This window comes from Palaemon carinicauda, chromosome 23 (genome assembly GCF_036898095.1).
Source record: "Palaemon carinicauda isolate YSFRI2023 chromosome 23, ASM3689809v2, whole genome shotgun sequence".
NCBI classification, from domain to species: Eukaryota; Metazoa; Arthropoda; class Malacostraca; order Decapoda; family Palaemonidae; genus Palaemon; species Palaemon carinicauda.
The window spans coordinates 5,659,741-5,680,177 of NC_090747.1; positions in this window are offsets into that span (position 1 = coordinate 5,659,741).

A 20,437-nucleotide genomic window follows, 5' to 3' on the forward strand; every position below is an offset into this window, starting at 1 on the left:
ATGTAATGCCAGATGGAACAGAAAAAACAATTGCATCCATTTTTATAGTATCTGGCAAGGCCGAAAGGAATTACTCTCAAATAGAAAAAGAAGGTTTAGCATTAGCGTATGGAGTTAAGAAATTTCATATGTATCGTTATGGTAGGAAAAAGTTCACACTTGTTACAGATCATAACCTTTATTAGCAATATTGAGTCCAAAAGTAAGTTTACCTACTTTGGTAGCGGCAGACTACAACGTTGGGCAATTACGTTAGCCAAGTACCACTATGATATAGAATACCGTCCAACATTAAAGATGGGTAATACAGATGCTTTATCTAGATTACCAGTAGACAAAGCTCCAGAAGAGTATGATGACAGTATTCTGTTAATTTCTGTATATGATGTACCCATTACAGCAAAGTATGTAGCAGACAGTACCAAGAGAGACCCAGTATTTAGTAAGGTTTTAGAGAGTTTAATGACAGGTAGGGACTGTGGAAAAGAGGAAAATTGTAAACCCTATAAGGATGTATGGTATGAACTGAGTGTAACACAAGAAATAGTGATGAGGGGTTCAAGGGTAGTTATTCTTAATTCGCTGGGGACTAAGGTTTTGTCTGAAGTACACGTTGATCACTATGGTATTGTAAGATCAAAGTCAGTTGCAAGAACTTTTGCATGGTGGCCAGAAGTAGATAAAGATGTGGATACTTATATAAGGAATTATATGAATTGTGTTATGCAACAAAAAAATCCTCATTTTGATAGAATGCACCCATGGGAGTTACCCAAGTGTCCATGGCGTAAAGTGCATATAGATTTTGCAGGTCCTTTTATGAAATTATTTATTTTTGATAGCCGTAGATGCTTACAGTAAGAGGGCAGAAGTAATTCTAATGAAAACAACAACGTCTTATGCCACAATATAAGAGTTAATGCAATTTTTTTCTACTCATGGTATTCCAGAAAGAATTATTACATATAATGGTCCACAATTTACCTTATAAGAGTTTAAAGAATTTTGTAAAGTCAATGGAATAAAACATACATTTTCAGCAATGTATCATCCCTCTACCAATGGAAAGGCTGAAAGGTTTGTTCAAACATTTAAACACAGTATGAAGTGTAAAAAACCAAATTAAGGTAAAATTTTTACATGAATCAAAGTTTTTATTATCTTATAAAACAACGCCGCACAGTACAACAGGCATTACACCATCAAATTTGTTGATGGGGATGAGGAGTAGATGTAAGTTACATTTGTTGTATTCCAGTTTGCAAAGTACTTTAGAAGATAAAGAATATAAACAAGTGGAAAATCTTCCAAAAGTAAGACATTTTTCACCTTTATCTGATGTCATGGTAAGATCGTACAACACTCCAGAGAGCTGAGTACCAGGAGAGATAGTAAATTTACATTATGATGTTCAAGTTAGTGGAAATATTGTAAAAGGTCATGTTGATCAATTACAGCCATTAAACAGAAATACAGTAGAGCATGTGAATATTCGAGTTAGAAAACTTTCAGAAGTAGTTATATCAAATAAATCAAATATTAACCAAGATGCTCCAACATCAAATTTAGATTCAGAATCAATTCACGTACCAGTACAAAATAAGGTTAGAGTGCTTCCTAATAGGATTAATAGAGACTAGATTTATAAATATTTTTATAATGTCAAGTTAAGGGGGAGGAGAGTGTTATGTATTATTGTAATAATATAATGTATTACCTCAAATGTTGTATGTATTGAGCGCTACATTGCATCATTTAGCATTGATACAACCTGTTCAAGAATTCTTCATAACTGAGATAATATATTTCAATAGTAGGGTTCAAGCATTTATTAATTACCTCAAAGATAGGATGTGATTCTTTTTACTTTTGTACTGCAGTAGGATTTAAGTCTTTTGAGAGTGATGCTCATATGTTTGTTTTTATATTTTGGTTTGTGAGATTGTTTACACGACGGTCGACACACAGTTGGAAGCCCAGAGTCACAGAGAGAGGTAAGGCTGAGAGAAAGTAAACGTATTCTTATTAGAAGTATGTCTCTGATTATACCCCATCCACCTAGAAGACAAGTCGGTGAAAATGCTATACTTCCTCTCACTCTCTTTAATGCAATTTGGTGATATGCACTCTTCAAATCAAATGTGGAAAACACCTTATATTTTGCAAGGTTATGTACCATATCCTCTATCCTTGAGAGGAGGTAAGCATCTAGTTCTGTGTATTGGTTAATGGTCTGGGAATAATCAATACAAAGTCACTTTTTGTGCCTGTTAAGTGGATCTTTGACTACTACAACCTGTGCTCTCCAAGGGGATAAACTTGGTTGAATGACACCTTCAGATAGTAAATGTGAAATCTGGTCTTTTACAAACAGCTGGTCATCTTCACAAAACTTGTGTGGATTTGACTGAAACTGATTTACCCTGTTGAGGTAAGTTCGGAAACAATTATGGTTCATCGATGTCAGCTGTCACTATTATATATATATATATATATATATATATATATATATATATATATATATATATATATATATATATATATATGTACATATATATATATATATACATATATATATATATATATATATATATATATATGTATATATATATATATATATATATATATATATATATATATATATATATATACGTATATATATGTAAATATATATATATATATATATATATATATATATATATATATATATATATATATATATATATATATATATAATATATATATACATATATAAATATATATATATATATATATATATATATATATATATATATATATATATATATATTATATATATATATATATATATATATATATATATAAAGATAAATATATATATATATATATATATATATATATATATATATATATATATATATATATATATAGATATAGGTGTAGATATAGATATATATATATATATATATATATATATATATATATATATATATATATATATATATATATATATATATATATATATATATATATGGTATGATATGGGCATGAAATAATCTGCCACAGCGTCTACGAAAAATTCATCGACCGAAATAGCGATAATGTAGAAAAATAAATAAATGCTCATGCTTTAAATTTTATGTAAACATTATTGACAATAAACTTTTGGTCGATTTCTAAATATTTTGGATACCTTTTTTTCAAAACTGACTAGCCTCATGTGTATAAATGTGTATATATATATATATATATATATATATATATATATATATATATATATATATATATATATATATATGTATATATAAATATATACATATATATATACATATATATATATATATATATATATATATATATATATATATATATATATATATATATATACATATATATATATATGTATATATATACATATATAATATATATATATATATATATATATATATATATATATATATATATATATATATATATATATATATGTATATATATATAGTATATATATATATATATATATATATATACATATATTTATATATATATTTATATATATATATATATATATATATATATATATATATATATATATATATATATATATATATATATATTATGTCTCCTAACTTCATCCTTTGAGGTTAACAGTTTTATGCAAAGCGTGTTGCTGATGGGTTTAATTTCGAAAATGGAAAACTGTTTCATCCACAAAATATCCATTAAAGTGTTGCCAAGCAATTTCTTTTGAGACGACATTTCTCTTAATATTCAACATTTTGATTTTTTCGTTAGTACTTTTTAGGAAAGTCATAAAAAATATCCCATTTTCTGCTCACACACTTGCTTCCCTTATCACTTACAGGTAAAAAAAAAGGGATAAAAAAAGTACTCGCAAGGTTTATTTTTTTCTTTTTTTACTTCATTAAACATCGCACTGGTAACTTCAGGACCCATCGAGATCCTGGTCGTAGAAAGTGGATATCTTGAACCTGACAGTTTTATAGTTTCTCCTTTTCAACTCTTATTAATTTTCCTTTCATTTTCCGTGTTTTTGGGGGAAGCAAATACTTTAATAAGAGAATACTCCTTCATGCATTTGTGTTTAAATAGACGATCAATATAATACAATTGACTAATAATTTAGATTATATTAATAAGGATATTTATTATCATAATATCCTTCCTTCAAGAATATGATAATATATATATTTTTATTTATTATTATCAATCTGTTACTTCTGCCAAAACTTACTGTTGAATTATATCACCAAACTATTTTTTTTTATTACGATTGAAGTCAAGGATTGACGTTTGATTAAAGATTTTCATTTATATCATTCATAAAAAGAAGAAATACAACAAAATGTAATAAATTACAGCTAATAATGTCAATAAATTACCTGGTCCACGTCAGCAGGGCTGAAAATACTCAAACATCAGGAGATAATTGCAATAAATTTATATACGTTTTGATATATTTACTCAAAGTTATGTGTGGAATATAATGAGTAATTGATGACATGTATATCATGCTATTTTCGGTAACAATTTGGCTCACTTGAACAAGTTGATTTCTCTTTTCTTCTGGCTCAAAAGTCGTTCCGATTCAAGATGAAATGAAAACACCGGTTGATATAAAAAATAGGTTGACTCTGGGGTTTTACACAAAGTTGTTTATTCTAAGGGCATATATTTGTATAATGGCTATATATATATATATATATATATATATATATATATATATATATATATATATATATATATATATATATATATATATATATATATATATATATACATATATATATATATATATATATATATATATATATATATATATATATATATATATATATGTATACATATATATATATATATATATATATATATATATATATATATATATATATATATATATATATATATATATATATATATATATATATATATATATATATATATATATATATATATATATATATATATATATCTGCGCTCGAGTGTGTGTCTATTGGTGTGGGTGTACGAAAGTATGAAAATTATTATTTGAATTAGTTCTTTTTCATCCATTTTTCTCTTGTGAAACATCTTTATTTTTCACATAAAATATCATGAGAATTGTATGAAATAAAGCCTGATAAAACAGTAGTGTAGACGCAGTGTCATGTTTTTTTTTTTTTCCCAACAGAATTGGAAATACTCCAAAACAGGAAACACATAAGATCTACCAAGAACCCTTCTATGATAGATATAATTGAGTTATTATTTTCTTATTTTTTTTGTTCAACCTTCTTACGGAACATTTCTCTTAAAAAGGAAAAAAAAAGATGATCTATATGGGAAACTCCTCCCTTAGCATTTTAATACAGAGGGTTGGTATTCTTTGTTGTCACTGAATGGATAACCGATCATACCCAGAAGGTCTCATGTTGAGATAGATTGAATAGTTTGGAAAAGGCTTGACTACTTGAATGAACAGCATGCTTAGTATTACGAACGAGTCGTGAGGCGGCGGTTACTATCCGAGAAGATTAGAATGTGAAGGATGGTCAGAACTATGAAAAAAAAAAAAATGCAACATGATTAATGAACTAATTGAACGCCAGCGCCAGAGATTAATATCTAGATCAGGAATAAGAAATCTAATAGACCGTAAGTTCCTGTCCAACCAATTAAGATGAAAATCAATAGCTGAAGACCAGACAGGAGAACAATACCCGAAACAAGATAGAATGCAAGAATTAAAACATTTTTTCAGAATAGACTGATCACAGACCTTATGTGTATTTCAAAAGTAAATTAGCTTTCGAGAATCACTATATATACTCTTTAAAAATTTGAAAAAAACAAGAGGAAGAGAAAAGAAGATAGATAGTGTGCTCTTAAGCAAGAGAACTCTAAACCAGGACCATGGTGCAGATGCTATGACACTAGCCAGCTATCATGAACCCATAATTATGAAAATTACTTGATTACCAAGTTTCTAATTGATTGTTTGCACTTATCTCTTATAGTTTTTCTAATGGTCGTTTCCTATTTGGAGTTTTTTGGTAAAGGTCGGATGGAGGCTATTGGTGTTAGAATTCTATTATAAATTCAAATTATTCAGACTGCATCGGAATTTCCATTTTTGATAGTGGACTGTTGTTTTTTTTTTTTGTTTTTTTTTTTTTTTCTACTCGGATTGCACCAGTGTTTTAAGGTTTGCCAATGAACCATTACATTACAGTGCTTAGCCCCTTGAGCGAAGAGGAATTGTTTTGTAATTTTAATGTTGTAAGGTGTATGAGGAAAGACGAGAATGTGTAAAGAATAGGCCAGACTATTCAGTGTATGTCTAGGCAAAGAGAAAATAAGCCGTAATCAGAGAGTGAGAGCCGATGTATTACTGTTTAGCTAGTCAAAGGATCCAATAACTCCCAAGCGGTAGTATCTCAGATTCGGCAAGCAAAATAACATTGCAGAAATGGCTAATTCACTTTGCAGCGCTTGTTCAAAACAGAATTTGACAATTTCTGCTCATTCAAGCAAGAGAGGAAAACTGCTGACATGTTACCATCATTAACAGTTTCCTCTATTACATTGTACTGCGACTATGTGGGAGAAGTGCTGGTGCTAAACCGATGACATATTATGCTGTGCCTTACAGTGATGGATGCTGTTAAACATGCTCCAATTTGTTAAAGGAAACCAAAGAAGTGTTCAATCCATTTTTCTTTAATCTATACCTCAAAATGTATGATAAACCATACTTTTCTGCAATCATTTTGTAGAGTTTGGCTAATGATATGGACAATATACTTTTAAGAAATGTGTAAAACCTTTTTGCTACCGATCACTTTAACAAAAATTACGGTGTTGATATTTTTTTTTTTATTCTAGCGCTGCCTTTTGTTTATCTAAATATAGTCCCCTTTTTGTGAACTGACAGTCTAAAATTGAAGAGATCAGCCCATCTGTAAGATTAATTGCATAGTTGTCTCCCAGTGTTTCTATGAAAGCAGTCCCTATTTGCCAAAATATTCCAGTAATTTATTAGTCGTTTCTGAGAGAATTTGCACTCATCGAACATTCATATGTTTTTCTGAAAGCTAATGAGTTGTTCGATCACCAACACTTCTTCATAAAAATTCTTTCTTATGAATACTTTTCATGCATGTTTTTTCATCCATTGTAAAACCATGATCTCAGTAATTATTCCGAATAAGTTTTACAAGATATAGAACATTAGCAAAAACCTAAATTTCACGTTTCCTGTATGCTGGGTTTTCAAATGCTGTTTTCATTTCATGAACATCTAAGGTCTTCCAAAAACACCTGTTTGTTAACCATGCCAACTACACGATAACTTGCTTATTCTATGTTCAATATCAAACTTAAAAAAAGGGGGGGGGGAGGGATTTCAGCGTGATACAGTCCAAATGGTAAAAGACTAGTTATATCCATGATGTCAGCACACCAAGCACCATTACACCTAGCACCTTAATTTTTTAGATTGTATAAAACATCAGTTCTTTCATCATAAGTTCCCCCCCCCCTCACAACTGAACACTCATCAAACGAAATGATACACACACGGACACTGACAGTCATGGATTCTACCTTACGTCACATCAGATTGATCACTTGTTCCATAATCCCTGGCTCTACAAACAATTTAGATATCCAGCGATTCAGTGTGGAACCTGAAGGAAAGGAAAAGTTACGCTTTTCTCTCAAATACTTGTAAGCTTTTGGGCCTAAACATCGCAGATTCAAAGAACAACTTATGGCATAACCAGTACAATATATAAAATTTTTCCATATTAAAAAAGACTACTTGAAAAGGCGAGAAAAAAAATCATAGATTGTTTTTCGGAGTGTCCGTTGCTCTGACATATGAGCATTCTATTGTATTAACCACAATTTCTTCTTATTTTTCCACTAGACTTTCCCCTTCTCCCAAAATAACTTTTTCTTTTCCCATATAGATATTTCACTTTTCAAAAGTTCCTTTTCACTTTCCCACTCTTCTTTAACACGACACAAGTTTCCCTTTTCGCTTATTTTTTTTTTCTTAAAATGTTCTATCTCACTGGTTAGTTCACTAGGAGTTGAAGTTTTTCCTCCTCTTGTACTGAATCTGATGTTTCAAGGATTTCATCAAAAATTCGTTAGAGTCCTCTTTTTATAGCTGGTACGTTGGTTATCTTAACAGTCATCTGTAAATCAGAAGAGTGGAGATGCTAGGGAACTGGACTATTAATAAACCAAATAATCGGAAAATGACAAATTCTATGCAGAAATGTAACATCTTTGCACAAAGACATTTTTAACTATAAACATACACACACACACACACACACACACACACACACACACACACACACACACATATATATATATATATATATATATATATATATATATATATATATATATATATATATATATATATATATATATATATATATCATCCTCTCATCTTACTACTATTAACGAAAAGCCCCTCGGATAGATTATGGCAGTCGTCTCTGTCTTGAGCTGTTAAACCAATACTTCTCCACTCATCATCTCCTTCTTCACAATTCACAGTCCTCGGCCATGTAGGCTGAGGTCTTTCAACTCTTCTAGTGCCTTTTGGAGCCCACTTGAAAGTTTGGTGAACTAATCTCTCTTGGGGAGTTCCAAAAGCAGGCTCAAACCATCGCCATATACCCCTCAACATGATCTTATCCACATATGGCATTCGAGTAATCTCTCATAGTTCTATGTCTAATCCTGCCCTGACATTTAACTCCCAATAGTCTTCTGATGACTTTGTTCTCAAATCTACAAAATCTGTTTGATATTGTTTCATTGTCATACCATGACTCATGTCCATACGATAACATAGGTCCTACTAAACTCAGGTACAGCCTGATTTTTATATGTAATTTCAGGCGATTTGATTTCTAAATTTTACTCAACCTAGCAAATGTCTGACTTGCTTTTTTCAATCTTTCATTAAACTTGAATTTTAAAGAACCTGTATTAGAGATCATAGTTCCTAAATATCTAAACGATTCCAACTCATTAATCCTTTCTCCTTCAAATAATATTTAATCTTCCATTGCATATTCCATTCTCATTATTTTTATCTTTCTTCTGTTTATCTTGAACCTAACCTCATGGGAAATTTCATGCATTTTGATAAGCTAGAGAGTTATGGTGTATTTTAACTGGCCACACGGTACTACACTGGATCTTTTTCTCTGATTAGGGTCCACTTTGCCTCTGCCTAAACATACACTGAACAGTCTGACGTTTTCTTTACAGAATGTCCTCGGTCCTCATACACCTGACAACACTGATATTATCAAAAAATTCTTCTTCATCCAAGGAGTTAACTACTGCACTGTAATTATTCAGTGGCTACTTTCCTTCTGGTTAGGGTAGAAGAGAGTCTTTAGCTATAGTGAGCATCTATTCTAGGAGAAAATTAAAAAAATTTTCTCTAATTTTGGGTAGTGCTATAACCTCTCTACCAGGTTCTGAAACTGTCTTGGGTTAAAATTCTCTTGCTTGAGGTTACACTAACGCACACTATTCTATTTTATTTCTCTTTCTATTGTTTTGTTTTAGTTTTGATATTTTAAATAAAAGATATTGATTTCAATGTAGTTATTGGTTTTAAAATATATTATTTGTCGTTGTTTCCGTTCCTCGCTGGGCTATTTTCCCTACCGGAGCCCACTGGGCTTATAACATCGAATGTTTTTAACTAGGGTTGTAGCATAGCAAATAATATATATATATATATATATATATATATATATATATATATATATATATATATATATATATATATATATATATATATATATATATATATATATATATATATATATATATATATATATATATATATATATATATATATATATATATATATATATATATATATATATATATATATATATATATATATATATATATATAGATATTATATAGTTTTTATATGTAAATATATATATATATATATATATATATATATATATATATATATATATATATATATATATATATATATATATATATATATATATATATATATATATATATATATATATATATATATATGGTGCCCAACGTGGGGCACGTCAGGTGGTGTATGTGGAGGTTGGTCGTTAGCTCACTTAGTGCTCAGTAAAGTCGGAATCGGGGAGGGGGAGACGTGTTTCGCTGTTATGTTCCAATTTTACCAGTACGGTTTATTTTAGAATTGAGATTTTTCCTTCATTGAAGCATGATCCGCGGTGTCTAGGTTAACTATTTTGTATATTAGCTTACTTATTTTACTTTTTTGTCCATTTGGAAGTTATCATTGTCTATTAAGCCCTTTGATTTGGAGGGCGGTGGAAAGTGTTTAGTTGCTATCGCATTGAAAAGACTAAGAATTTATATTTTCTATAAGTATTCCATCATGATGCCTGATCTTAAAACATTAATCTCAAAACGCAAGGTGATCAGGAAGAAGGTTACGGATATTTATAATCGTATTGAGTCTTTTTCGACTCTCAGTGCTGGGCAAAAAAATTCAGAAAGAAGTGTACTGCTAAGTCATAAAAGACTATTTATTGATCTGAATGATGAGATTTTTTTCCCTTAGAATATCGGATGGCGAGTTCAGTGAGCATGCTAGGGAGTCAGAGATTGCAACCTGTATTGAATATTTTGATAAGATAGAATATTGTATTCCTCACCTAGAGGTGGCATCTGCACCTTGGACGGTTTAGGTTGCTAAAAGTCCTCTTAAATAGCCCACAGTTTCATTACCAAAGTTCAGTAGTACGGATGGGGAGGATTTCATTAGGGTTATATCAGAGTTTGAAAGCACTACCTAATCATTTAGTTACCCAGACAGGGATTTGTTACTTCTTTTGAGACAGCAGGTAGAGGGAAGAGCTAATGTTTTATTGAATTCGTTGGAAGCTGACAAACAGACTTACAAGGACGCCAAAGACTTGATTGAGTTAGCCTTTGCCTCGGAAGTAGTTCGTAAAACTTCTACTATAAAAACATTGACATGTTTAAGATTGGGGGAACCTGATGACCCTTTTAAGTTTATTTCCATTCTAAGAACAGTTGTTGAATCTTTGAAGACTGTTAAAATAACTCCTGATGATTTTATTCAATATTTCATGTGGAATGGAATTAATGACCAGTTCAAGAAGGAATTGGTTCAGATTACTACAGACTTATCCTTCTGTTCAGGAGATAATGGACAATTTCTTTATTGCCTGTGAGGAGTAGGAATTTTGCTTGAAAAGTGAAGTTCCTTTACGTAGTCTTCAATCTAGTGTTAGACAGAAAACTACTAGTTTAGCTATTAAGACATTGCATGAGGTTAGGAAGTTTTACTGCGCACTTTGTGTAAAAGATGAAAATATTCATTCTATGTTTAAATGCAAACGTTATGACGCTCCAGAAGCAGAGCTTCAGCGTTTGAAAATACTAAAAGGATGTTTTCGATGTGGGAAACTTAACCATATGAGTAGGCAATGTAGATTTGAATATCGTCAAAAGTGCGTGAAATGTTTGGGGCTTCATTTTCACTGTCTGTGCTCAAAGTCTTCTGAAGTTAGGCTTTCGCCCCCTGAAGTAGAGCATAAAGAAGGTATTCCAGTATATTTGGGTAAAGCTGATGTTAAGAGGGAAGCTTCCATTAATGAAGTGAATAGTAGTATTGCAGTTCTTTCCAGTATTGTCAATAAGACAGTACTCCCTTCCTTTTCATTTACAGTCCCTGGAGTGGATGGAATATTTTGAGGTCTTAAGGATAGCTGTTCTCAGAGTTCCTTTGTTACAGAGAGCTTGCTTAATAAGTGTAGTTTGCCTGCTCTTTAACCTAGTGTAAAATTAACTGTTGATGGGTTTAAGGGTTCTAAAGAATATATAAGCAGACTTGTTGAGCTTCCTATGAAGTTTGGCAATTGTATTTCAAATGTTCCTGCACTTGTGGTTCCTAGCATTAATATAAAGTTAAATCTTCCAGGGTTAGACAAGATAATGGAGTCTTTCAAGAATAAGGGATTCATATTGGCAGATAAGAAACTTTACAAAGAGAGTGACGGTATTGATGATGTTCAGGTTTTATTGGGATCTGATGCAAATTACGCTTTAACCCTGGATAGGTACGATGGGTCGTTTGCGACCCCGAGCGTCAAAAAAAAACAGGTTTTTCTCACGTGACTCACCCCCGTGACTGAATTTGTGGGTGATCGACCTGCAGGAGGTGTCTCCCCTACACGCTCTAGTAGTGTCCAGATGTGCATTGCTGTAGCTGTACTCCTTCCCTGATTTCTGAGACGCGTCGGGGTCGAGCGCGACCGAGTTTACCCTTCTAAGGTAGTTTGCATAATTATCAAAGTTATTACGTATTATGAAATTGTCGTAGAATGGTGCAACTTGTATAGGTTATCAGTTGTGGAAAGTCTTGGTGGATTGTTTGGCTACCATGTGCATGATTTTTTTTTTTAGTTAAAATGTCGTTCATCACCACGAGGACCATTTTACCGCGAGTGCCCCTTTTTCATTTTTTTTCATTTTTTTGCCAAGTCATTTTTCCGTAAGATATTGCCAAATAGGGTCGTAAAACTTTTGCTTGTTTAGTATTGGAAAGTGTGTCTAGATGATCTGGCTACCCATGCATGACTTTGTTTTTGTCAGATACGACGTAGTTATTGGTATATTGGGTATTTAACTGCGGTTACCAATTTCTGTTTTTTTTCAATATTTGTAAAAATTACTACGTAGTAAGGAATTGCCGTATATTATTCATTTTTTTTTCATGTTTATGTGTTAGAAAGTGTGCCTTGATGGTTGGGCTAACACGTGCATGTCTTTTTTTTTATCTGAGATGCCGTATATTAGAATGTCGGGCATTTTACCGCGAGTGTCCCTTTTTCATTTTTTTTCATTTTTTTGCCAAGTCATTTTTCCGTAAGATATTGCGAAATAGTGTCGTAAAACTTTTGCTTTTTTAGTGTTGGAAAGTGTGTCTAGATGATCTGGCTACCCATGCGTGTTTTTGTTTTTGTCAGATACGACGTAGTTATTGGTATATTGGGTATTTAACTGCGGTTGCCAATTTCTGTTTTTTTTCAATATTTGTAAAAATTTACTACGTAGTAAGGAATTGCCGTATATTATTGATTTTTTTTTCATGTTTATGTGTTAGAAAGTGTGCCTTGATGGTTGGGCTAACACGTGCATGTCTTTTTTTTTATCTGAGATGCCGTATATTAGAATGTTGGGCATTTTTCCGCGAGTGCCCCTTTTTATTTGTTTTGCATTTTTTTGCTTAGTCATGTTACCGTATGGAATTGGCAAGTAGTGTCGCAAAACTTATATTTTTATAGTGTTGGAAAGTGTTTCTAGATGATCTGGCTACCCATGCCTATTTTTTTTTTAGCCAGATATGGCGTATATATAAGTATGTGTTCGATTTTCCTGTGATTGCCATTTTTTCGTTTTTTCCCATTTCTTTCAAAATTACTACGTACTAAGGAACTATCACAGAGTAATATTTCATTTATATGTTTATTTGTCGGAAAATGTGCCTTGATGGTTTGCCTAGCACGTGGCTGAAATTTTTTTTTTCTGAAATGCCGTATATTAGAATGGCCATTTTTCCACGAGTGCCCCTTTTTATTTGTTTTGCATTTTTTTTGCTTAGTCATGTTACCGTAAGGAATTGGCAAGTAGTGTCGCAAAACTTATAATTTTATAGTGTTGGAAAGTGTTTCTAGATGATCTGGCTACCCATGCCTATCTTCTTTTTTTTAGCCAGATATGGCGTATATATAGGTATGTGTTCGATTTTCCTGTGATTGCCATTTTTTCGTTTTTTCCCATTTCTTTTCAAAATTACTACGTACTAAGGAACTATCACAGAGTAATTATTCATTTAGATGTTTATTTGTCGGAAAATGTGCCTTGATGGTTTGCCTAGCACGTGGCTGAATTTTTTTTCTTCTGAAATGCCGTATATTAGAATGTTAGCCATTTTTCCGCGAGTGCCCCTTTTTATTTGTTTTGCATTTTTTTGCTTAGTCATGTTACCGTAAGGAATTGGCAAGTAGTGTCGCAAAACTTATATTTTTATAGTGTTGGAAAGTGTTTCTAGATGATCTGGCTACCCATGCCTATCTTTTTTTTAGCCAGATATGGCGTATATATAGGTATGTGTTCGATTTTCCGGTGATTGCCATTTTTTCGTTTTTTCCCAATTATTTAAAAATTACTACGTACTAAGGAACTATCACAGAGTAATGATTCCTCTAGATGTTTATTTGTCGGAAAATTTTGTTTACTTTTTTTTTGATTGAATATCATCAAATTTTTTTAGCTAAAATATTATATTGTTTTACATTTTTTTTTTCGATTTTATTTCCCTTCAAAAAAATTTTTTTGGGTCAGAATTTTAATTTTATAGTCGTAAAATAATCGACAATTATCCAGCAACCCACCATACAATTTTTATGCATATCCAATAATAATTAGATTAGTAAATAACACCTTGAAATTGACATACCCTTCCTACATTTCAAGTGGCAGATTAGGAAGTCTGAGTCAGTGTGGTTGGCGGCCATTTTGTGGACATATCCGAAGCGTAAGCTGCCCTATTTATATATATTCTTGTTCCCTATAGAATTCGTGATATTTTGGTATATTTTTACCTGCATAAATATCATATTATATATTAAATATATGTATTTTTTTACGAAATTTCTAAGTACTCAAAAAATTACCTTTAGATATGGCCCCTGATATAAATGTAATTTACAAAATAATGAAGATTTTTTTACATATTTCTATTTTAGGATAACATATGTTTATTCCCTAAAAAAATTAGCCACTTCCTATTTCATTTGGGTACCCAAAAAAATTCATGAAATTTGGACAAATTTTTTTGGCCAAAAAAAGTTACCCTTTTTTTTTTCATTTCAGATCTTTCTCTCCATGGGTCTGACTTCATCCAAAATACATCAAGATGTGTCCTAAACATTCAAGAATCAATTCCTAAAAGGATTTGTGTATATATGTATAAACTTTTTTTTTATGAATTTTTATGTCAGGTCTTTTTTTTCTACTTAATTTTTTAAAATATTTATAATAAATAGTTTTTCTGCAGATGAGTAGTATTTATCTTTACAGTTGTTTTAAGCATTCATTGAAGTTTTTTTTGGCAAAAGAAAAAAGGAGGTTACTGCAAAAACTGATTTTTCAAGAATTTTTTTTGGCGTCGGGGTCGTTCGCGTCCGAGTATACCCTTAAAGGGGTGTCCGAGGAGCGTACCTATCCAGGGTTAATGGGTAAAGAAGTAGCCTTTGGTTGTAATCCCCCTTCAGTATACACTGAATCACAGCATGGTATTTTTCCAATGGGAAACCTTGAAAATTTGGGCAAAAATATAAAATTTGGGGGTCTGCCTAATATTCGTAATGAGAGGTTAGAGGTAATTAATCCACTACGTTCAAGCAGGACGGATTTTTCCTCTTACTACCAAATTACTTGCTGTTCTTTCTTATATAAAATACAAATTGACCCTCTTTTGGATGATGAAGTGTGTGACCTATATTACAAGGAACTTGAGGTAGGCAGTAACACAGTAGTGTTATATGACAAAGGGCAGATTGTTGAATTCAAATTGTTCAAGGCTACTGATGAAATGCTTGAACACGAATGCCGCCGCTTTTTGAATCTGGAGCCAATAGTGCTGAAAGTATTATGTCAGAGACTAATCAGAAGTGAGTGAATTTTGCGTTGAGTAATTTTTCAAGAGAAAATAATGGAAGACTTGTAGTTTCCCTCTTGTTGAATAGCAAAATTGCACATTTGTTATCAACTAACGAAAATCTCTCAAGTTTGATACTAAATGCAAAGCTTGAGAAATTAAAGAAAAAAGGATGGGCATTTGCCATTAGTTGATCAGGTAATTAGGGATCAGTTAGAAGATGGAATAATTGAGATTTCAGATTTAGATTCATTTAAGGCAGAGCATCCAAATTATTCATTTCTCCCACACATGTCTGTTTTTAGGCCTGAGAAAGAAACCACAAAGTGCCGTATTGTGTTTTTGTCTAATCTCAAAGAAACTGTCAAAGTTAAGTGTGGTTTCTCTCACAATCAGTGTATAGATCCAGGACCTAACATTAACCCGAAGCTGTCTTCAGCCCTCTTACACTTGAGGTTTGATAAGTTACTATTAATGTTTGATCTTAAGAAAGCTTATAACATGTTGTCCTTGAACAATAATAATCAAGCTAGGTTGCTGTTTTTTTGGTTCAAAAATGTACAGAAGAACGACTATTCTCTTGTGGCTAGCCTACAAGAATGTTAGACTTAGTCTTGGTCTTCGTTTTAGTCCATTTTTACTCATGCTAGCTCTGTATTATATACTAGTGCACCAATATGAACCAGACCCACAGCTGAGGAACCTTAAGTTATTGTTGTACTCTCTATTTTATATGGACAATGGAGCTGTTGGTTCAGCTAATTCTCGGTATTTGAAGTGGGCTTGTTCACAGTTGCCGTATATTTCCAATCCCATATAAGTTTGAGATACAACAGTTAGTAACAAATGATGTTACCCTTCAGGCTGAAATTAATGCAAAATTTGAAACTAGTACTCCGGTTAAGAATAGCCTTATTGGTATTGTATGGAATAGGGCTGATGATGTAATTTATACTAAGGAAATCTCGCTAAACCCAGATGCTGATACTAAAAGTAAGGTTTTGCAGACTATTGCCAGTAACTTTGATGTTTTTGGTTTTAATATTCCTGTCTTTGATAGAAGTAGACTTTATATGCATAGACTTCAGTGCTCAAAGGAGCTGGCTTGGGATCAAGTACTATCCCCCAGTCTCCAAATGGAATGGAGGAACATTTGCAGGCAGGTGAATGGTTCTCAGCCGGTAAAAATTAAGAGGTTCATTGGGCGAATGAATGGAAAATTTAGACTGAAAGCATTCACAGATGCAAGTCGTGATTTTAATGGTACTGTGGTATACATTGAAGATGTTGACTCAGGTGAGATTAGCTTTTTGCAGGCAAAGAACCGCTTGATCAATAAGTTGTTGAGAGGTAAGTCCATTCCAGCACTGGAGTTGAATGCTATATCATTAGGGATAGAAACCCTGATGGAGATTTATAGCGATCTGGCTGATCCTTCGTGTTTGAAATCCATTGACATTAATAGCTTAGATTTGTACTGTGATTCCAGTTGTGCTTTGCAGTGGCTGCAAGCATCAGAATGTACATACTCCAAAATGCAGAAGCATTCAGTATTTGTACATAAGATAAGCAATATCTGGAAATTATGTGAAATTAAATCTTTCAGTTTTATCTTTATAGCTGGAAAAGACAATTCAGCAGTCTGTGTCACCTAGACTTGTTTCTAAATCATTCTTTATTTCAGGTCCTGAGGTGTTGCCTGGCAATGACTTTCTGAATTTCACAGTTCCTAACTCAAACACTAATGCTCTTAGTATTTCTGTTGCTGAGCAGAGTGCGTTTCCAGGTGAACCTCTTCTTGAACATGAGATATATTCTACTTTAGAAAAGCTTAAATTGATTTACAGGAGGGTAATGCTTTGTGTTGACCACTGGAAGAGGAAAGAAGGAGTTGAAGTAGAGAATTTGAATAATGTAAACTATTCAACTTTAGCTTTAAGGAAATTAGTTCAAGAAGATCAACAGACACACTTTTTGGAAATATTTTCTTACTTCAGACTCACAAGTAAACCTTTGAAGCAAATACCTCCACTTGTGAGCCAACTTAATATGTTCATAGATTCAGATGGCATTTTAAGAGTAAAGTCAAAGTTCAATAAATGGTATGGACATGACAAGCAGTTTCCTATATTGCTTTATCCCAAGAGTTATTTGACTAAACTAATTATAATGGATACACATGCCAAATTATTGCATGGTGGATGCTATTCTGTCTTATCTGAGCTTCGTAAGTGCTTTTTCATTCCTAAAAATTTTTCTGTCATTAAGAATGCCATTAAACAAGGTGTTCCATGCCACAGGTTTAACACAAGAAGTATGAGATTGAATCAGAACTCTTATCGAGAATTTCTTTCTAGTCCCCCTGCTGTTCCATTTTCTAATATTTTTGTTGATTTCATTGCACCATTTAATGTTAAACAGGGAGCTGAAAAGATGAAGGTATGGATTTTGTATTTCACCTACACTTGGTCAAGGGCTATTAATTTGAAGATCTGTCGAGATCTCAGTGAGAAAGAGTATTAGAGAGCCTTTTCATTACATATTTTTGAATATGGATTCCTGCAGCTTTGTGTTAGTGATCCAGGCTCGCAGTTGGTGGCAGAAAGTAACATAATCACTATCTTCATCAATGATCCTGACACTAAATTGTATTTGGAGTCTAATGGCATTTAGCATGTAAAATTTCAGCAATTCTTTAAAGGCCATAGTGAGCTAAGATCACATGTAGAGTCTTGCGTGAAATTGGTGAAGAAACTTTTTTTTTCAGCTATTAAAACTTGGGTAGTTTCTTTGTCTGACTTTGAATATTTAGTGTGTAATGTTGTTCATGTAGCTAATAAGAGGCCAATAGTCTTTAAGGAATCTTTGAGGGAGACTGAGGCTGATTCTTGTCCAGAGCCCATAATTCCTGAAATGTTAGTCAAGGGGTATGAGCTGGTGTCCTTAAATATAATTCCAGATTTACAAGAGGTACCTGGTGATCTTGATTGGAAGATGGGTAGCAGCCCTACAGAAGTAATAAAGGATGAGTATGTAAAACTTCGTAAGGTTAGGTATAATCTTCTAGAAGTTTACCAGAATGAGTTTTTAAGTACCCTGGTAGCTCAGGCTGTGGACCGCAAGGACAGATATAGACCAGTTTGTCACCAGAAGTTGGGAATTGGTGATATAGTCCTCATCAAAGAACCAAACACTGAAACCATTAATTTCCCATTAGGAATTGTGAAGGATATAGAGGAGAATGATCTGGGGGAAACTACTGGGGCTATTATACTTAAAGGGAAGACTCGTGAGTTGATTAAAAGACATGTTACTATTTTAATCCTTTATCTTAAGGTAGCTCCGGATGCATCTTACAATTCAGATAATGAGGACAATCAGAGTTCCCATATGTTGTCTATTAATGAAAGTTCACCCCAAATTATTAGGAGCAGAAATTTGACTGAACTTATGTTATAGTTATAAGGCATGATGTAAATTTCTATTGGTGGGAAATTTGCATCCTATGCCCTCCAGTGTACAATAATAAATGTAATTTATTTTTCTGTATAAATTTTTTTTTTCTAATATTTTCTCACGCAATTTTGTGTGTGAACTTGAGTGGGGTAATTTTCACTGTTAAATGTTCTGTGTGCATGACTGTTTTGGGTAAAATGTCTGTACAGGCTTTTTGGAATGTAATTTTAAGTTATTTTGCATAATGGCCTTATCAGCTGTTGGGTGGTCTTAAAGACCAAGACAAGAAATAATTCTCGGGAACTAATCTATGTTTTGGTTTCCGAGATAACGTGTGACACGGCGTAGAAATGGTCAGGAGTGAATTCTGCTACTTCAACTGAGACTGTAGCTTAAGGGTTCCACTGCTACAATCCTTTTGGACACCGTGGGTGCTGGGATGCTATGAAGAGTGCTAAACAGACGTGCTGAGTGGAAGACATTTATTACAAATGGATCCTGTCGACGTTTGTGCTTTGATTTCAAAAATGGCTCTTCTCTATATACAGGCTCACTCTCTCTCCCCATCTCTGGACTTTGCATCTTGTACGGAGCGCATGATCGATTGAAAACCCTTCACCTAAGCCATACATGCTTCGCCCTTTAGCTAAGGTAAGGCCATTAGTGTCTTTTAGTTGAGGTTTCAGAAGTCCGGACGTAACCTAAAAATAACAATAAAATAACTCTGTAAGGACAAGTTACGTAAAACCTTTCAAGCATTATGCATCATAATAGTTTGTTACTTTTTTTTTTTTCGTACAGTTCTACGAGTGCTAGTATTATACTTTGATTGTATTGGTCAGTCTTAGGCCGCTATACGGATGGTGTTGTTTTCCGCTGGTGGATATTAATTTGTTACTGATATTATGTGTCAATATCATTTATTTAAGAATATTTGACATTGTTGATCTTCCCGTAATTAGGACCCTTTCCTCCTTGTTCACTGTAGGTGTGGTAGGCTTACCTGGGTGCAGTAACGACCGCTAATTGTAACCTGACCAATTTATCCTCGATTGGTAATGAAAAACTCTTGTATATTGCCCGTAGACTAAGCGATATAGTTTTTATATTAAAGTTGGTGTCTTTCAATCACTAATTTTTAAAGTTATTCAGTGTTAATTCTTGTTTATGATGTAACTGTCTGAACTTGCAGGTTATGATGCAGAGTCGATAGCCGATAACAAAAAGGTCATTGAAACTAAA